Source organism: Aedes albopictus, chromosome 2 (assembly GCF_035046485.1).
Source record: "Aedes albopictus strain Foshan chromosome 2, AalbF5, whole genome shotgun sequence".
In the NCBI taxonomy this organism is placed as follows: domain Eukaryota; kingdom Metazoa; phylum Arthropoda; class Insecta; order Diptera; family Culicidae; genus Aedes; species Aedes albopictus.
Window position 1 is genome coordinate 364,265,660 of NC_085137.1, and position 6,000 is coordinate 364,271,659.

Here is a 6,000-nt window from a genome sequence, read left to right on the forward strand (position 1 = left end):
TTTAAGATAACATTCTCCTAGTAAGAATCACTTAAATTTGATAATTTTATGACAAATAATGCGGAATATTATTCGGTTGGTCGATTCTACGATAAATAAGCTTTCATTTGACGTGTTCACATATTGCGTGTGATATAATGCATGAGCTGTACGAGTGCACCGAAAATGTGCTTTCTCTTGGGGGAAATGGGTGAAATCACAGTGATTTTTCAATTGCCTGTTTTCCATGACAAAAACGCTTTTTTCAATGCATTTAAAGCCCATGTTATCAGGTTATATTACGGAAAGCTGTTTAACATCTTTTTCGAGACAATACTTGCCTGAATAGTACGTCGTTTTAATAAATTTTGAAATGGTTCAAATTAAGATTACAATTTGACTAGTTCAAAGCTTGATTTCTTACCCTACTGAAAGAGCCTTAAAACAAGTGAAATATAACGAAACATATATTGGAACCTTACAAATGCATAACGCCTCACGTTGCACAAAACATAACACCTATTAACAACATACAGGGGGTGGTCAAAACATTTAGGATAGGCACCTTTTTTTTCTCTCACAAAAAAAGTTCAACAAGTTCTAACTTTTCATAGAGTGCATCAAAAACTCTCAAATTTTGACTGCTTGTCAACCTATTACATGTGCATCATTGGTACGCATTTGAGTTTGATTGATTAATCTTTCGAGAAGCTAGAACCGTTGGCATAAAACACTAATTTTAGGCAACTATTTTTGTAACTGTCATATCTCGAAAGCCAGTGAACCAAATTGAATGAAATTTTAAACGTTTATCAAAATATGTATTAATGATTCACAAATTATTAAAACAGAGGTACTCTTTGAACGTTGAAAAGAGTTGTGATACTTTGACATTTTTTGGATCTTTCTCGAAAAAATGTATTTTTTTACATCAATGTCATTAAAGTCTACGGTCCGTCTAAACGGCTGGTTTTGGAACTCCCGACGTTTCGGCCGGCTTTGTTTGGCCTTTATCAGGGAAGGGACTAAAAAATATTGCACATTTGGTGTGCTTTAATTTTAAACATCGATTGCATGTACCTGCTCAGTGCTCAGTCAACCGTTTTTTGTCCTATGATTTGATGCCGTCATGGGGTGTGGGCTTCTTGTTCTCTGCGTGAGTGGACAATGCATGTTGCAGAAGCGGTTTCTGGTACGACGGCGAATGTGAACAGTTGAAAAACGAGAAGAATGCAGCATGGGCGAGAATGCTGCAACACCGTACGAGAGCGAATGAGTCAGTCTTTCGGATGAAGAAGCGCCAGCAGGAAAAACGAGATCGCGAAGCGACGTTGCAGGCACCGAAGGTGGCGCGATAACAGATCTAGGAGTACGTGCGCAGGACGGAAGAATTCCAGCCCCTAACCTTCAAGAGATTGAAGAGGAGGTATCGTGTGTCCCATCTACAAAAAGGACGACAAGTTGGATTGTGGAACTATCGCGCGATCACACTACTGAGCGCTGCCTACAAGGTGCCGTCGTCTATCACCGATTGCAAGAGAGTTCGTGGGGCAATATCATGCTGGATTCATGGGTAAACGCGCTACAACGGACCAGATGTTCGCCATCCGCCAGGTGTTGCAGAAATGCCGCGAATACAACGTACCCACACATCACTTGTTCATCAATTTCAAATCGGCGTATGATACAATCAATCGAGAACAGCTATGGCAAATTATGCACGAATACGGATTCCCGGATAAACTGATACGATTGATCAAGGCGACGATGGATCGAGCGATGTGCGTAGTTCGAGTATCAGGGACACTCTCGAGTCCCTTCGAATCTCGCAGAGGGCTACGGCAAGGTGATGGTCTTTCGTGCTTGCTGTTCAACATTGCTTTAAAGGGTGTAATTAGGAGAGCGGGGATAAACACGAGTGGAACGATTTTTACGAAGTCCGTTCAGCTGCTTGGTTTCGCTGATGATATTGATATTATTGCTCGTAAATTTGAGACGATGGCGGAAACGTACATCCGAGTAAAGAGTGAAGCCAGGCGAATCGGATTAGTCATTAATGTGTCGAAGACAATGTATATGATGGCAAAGGGCTCCAGGGAGGAATAACCGCGCCCGCCACCCCGAATTCATATCGACAGTGATGAAATCGAGGTGGTTGAAGAATTCGTGTACTTGGGCTCACTGGTGACCGCTGAAAACGACACCAGCAGAGAAATGCAGAGGCGCATTGTGGCAGGAAATCGTTCTTACTTTGGACTCAGAGCTCTACGATCGAATAAAGTTCGCCGTAACACGAAGTTAACCATCTACAAAACGCTGATTAGACCGGTCGTCCTCTATGGGCACGAAACATGGACCCTACGTGCAGAGGACCATCGCGTCATTAAAGTTTTCGAACGGAAGGTATTGCGTACCATCTACGGCGGAGTGCAGGACTTGGAGAAGGCGAATGAACCACGAGCTGCATCAGCTGCTGAGAGAACCAACCATCGTCCACACCGTGAAAATCGGGAGGCTACGGTGGCCGGGTCACGTCATCAGGATGTCGGATAGCAGCCCGACTAAAATGGTTCTCGAGAGTCATCCAACCGGTACAACAAGAAGTGGAGCGCAGCGAGCTAGGTGGGTCGACCAAGTGGAGGACGATCTGCGGACCCTACGCAGAGTGTGGAACTGGAGACAAACAGCCATGGACCGAGTGGAATGGAGGCGGCTACTATGTACAGCAGAGGCCACCCCGGCCTTAGCCTGATCGGTAAGGTAAGCAGAGAACACATATATGGCTGCCACAATGGGCGACTTGGTACCCTACTTACGTTTTCAAGAGCACCAATCAAATGCGCTCGATTTAAAAAAGCGGCCGCTTGTTGCAGGTATGCAAAGCCAGGATAAACAAGTGCGGCTGGGTTCGATGCTTCGTTAGTCAGATTCGTGCCTCTAAAGTTTGTATGCAAAATTGCAATGCAATGCAATGCAATTCTTGATGTTTCACCTTAATGCTAATGCTATTGAATTAAATTTACGTAGCTTACGTCTCGCCATTGTGTCTTGAAGCGCATAAACCTAACAGAAACGTGTTTGTTTATGAAACGCATTACGAACGTTGAAATGCGAGAAATGATCTCACACAAAATGCAAAAAAGTTATATAACGAATGTCCAACAGGTTAAACATGTGTTTACCAAGATTGCTGTTTGCCGTTAGAATCGATTGGTTTTCATCTTTGTACCCGATAACCCCTCAATCAGACTCAGTAATCAGAATAGTGGTTCTCGTTGTTTAAATAATTAAATGCGTCAAATCAATTTGAAATTTATTCCCTTCCCTTCAAAGAAAGCACAATACAGATCAATTTAAAAGAAACACAAAGCGACTCGCAGTGGCCTCGATTCACAAATCTTGCTGTAATGGGGAGGAACACCAACCTTGCTATTTTCAGACTGCAGCAGACATTATTGCATTGCTGGAAATTCCCGAGAAAAATGTGCACTTTTTCCTTTTCCTGTAGACATGAGTGTCTGAGCGTACCACAACGGCCATCCACGTTACAGACGTTTGAAAATGTGCATCGAAGGTATACAGTAGCGATAGCACATCGCACCGCATTGATTGCTCCCAGCAGAGTGGTAGTGATTCACCATCACATATGGAAACGACGGTCGGCGGCGACGGTTGATTACATCCATTTTTACTATTGTTGCAGGACAAAGAACACAATCGATTGTTTCGATTAATATTTCAACAGGCAGGACGAGCTGGAACTGGAAGGTACGACTACTGCTGAGCTAAGCCCACTGCCTAGGTACCTAGCTCTACATATAGTGTGCTTCGGCGTAGAGAACAACATGCAAAGAGGATAAATGTAAGTTCACAGTGTTTGGCCGCAAAGGCGTCACTAGGAAATCACACGCAAGCAACAAGTTCGAGCCACAAGCTCGGTTGTAGATATTGCATGATGGTGTGAATTGTTTTTCTTTGGCTTTTCGAGTGGCTCATTTGCACTATGGCCTGGTGGTGATCGTTGCTGATGTAAGGATGATTGACATCTACAAACATTGACTGCTCTCGGGTGAAAGAATAAAATACGATAATACCTGGACGTGCACTCAACGAAAACATCGTTCTTGGCTTGTGTGAATTATAGGAACCTTTTTTTGTTAAAAAAAAAAACAATAAATTTAAGCTTCCTAACAACATCAAGCCACTAAAATAAACATCTAGGAACTAGGAAGTTCAGATCATGTTCCGAGTAGCGTCTTAACCCAAGTAACAAAAAGTTCCGCTTCCCATGACGAAATGCACTTTCAAGCTCCGCGAAGTTCAGATAAAGTTCCAAATGGAACTTTCTGGCTGCTTAAGAGGCTAACGATAAGCCTTGCTGGAACTTCGGTCATAAGTTCCGGCAAGGCTCATTGTTAGCCTCTTAAGCAGCCAGAAAGTTACATTCGGAACTTTATCCGAACTTCGCTGAACTTTAAAGCTGCTTAAGATGCTACTCGGAACTTTTTCGGAACTTTCAAGTTCATAGAAGTTCAGTTCTGTAGCATTGTGTTTCAATCAAAATTAAATTTATTTCTTTTTCAGAAAACAACTGTTTAAGCATACACGAATAAAACACAAATATGAATTTATCAAATCAATGAATACTAGGCCGCCCAAAAAAAAAACGGCCGCCCATCGGATTCGAACCGATAATCGCTGCGTGAGAACCATTGGCGTAGCTAGGGGGGGTTCCAGGGGTGCCAGGCACCCCCTAGAACAAATTTGGCACCCCCTAGAATTTTTCCTTGACAGTCACCTAAAATTTAAAATTTTACACTATAAAATCCAATATTATTAATGGCACATTCGAATAAAACTTAACACACACCCATAATTACTTATACACCTGTTGTACGTTTTGGCGCTTTGGGTATTGGTAAGAACAATCAACAGACTTCTCCATGGATTCCTCCAGAAGTACCTTTATCTATTCATACAGTGATTTCTCTAGGCTTTCTTTATGGATTCCTCCCGATATTTCTTCAATAAACTTTCCTCAGGATTCTCCAGGCAGTTCTAATGGGGTTGTACATTCCTGAAATTTCTGTTGAGATTGATCCAGTATTTTCTTGTAGTATTTCTTTCGAAAATTTTTACTATGGTACTTCTTGCAATTCTTCTAGGGATTCTTCTTAAAATATTTCTTGGATTTTTTTCAGGAATTCCTGGTGGGATTATCCACGACAACCTTCCTGGATCCTTTCAGAAGTTCTTCCGTTGATTCTTCCAGGAATTCCATCAGAGATTTTATTCCGGATTTTTCCAGAAATTTCCCATGAAATTCCTCTGGGAACTGTGGCTAGGATTCCAGCAATTTCTCTTAGAACTCCTCCAAAAATTTTCACTGTGCACAGTGGTTCCATTTGTTCAGGGAAGCGGTCATAAATCATTTTCTTCGTTTTTTTGAAGGGAAGAATCATTTTTAATGACCAGAAATAGCATGTTATGACCAAAAAAGGATATTCCACTACGTTTTCATGAACATCACTTGACAAATATTAACTTTACACATTTCTATTTATGATAATGAAATTATCATTAAAAAAGCTTTATTTTGCACAGAAATCAGTAATCAAATATGTTTAACTATTATGAAGAGTGGGTCGAATAATATCAGTTTCTGCTAAGTATAACAAGTTAAAACATGTATCACATAACAGTATCATAATCGATTCTTGTGAATAGTATCAGTATTGGCATTTAAATTGTACTTTTATTAGTAGGTTCTGTTTCTGCTGTAATAAAACAATATATGAAACTGAAGACTTTTCCTCAGAAATAAGGTAGTTTTCATTGTTAAAATACAGAAAAACCATCACAAATCGGATTAGTATGTATAACTACAGTGTCAAATTACCAATAATAATAATTTTTAAACAATAGTGCAATAGTGCAATTACAGAATCAATTACTTCTTCAAATGCAAAATTTTAAACAAATATTCGGGATTTTTTCACATTACGTAAATAAAATTGTAAA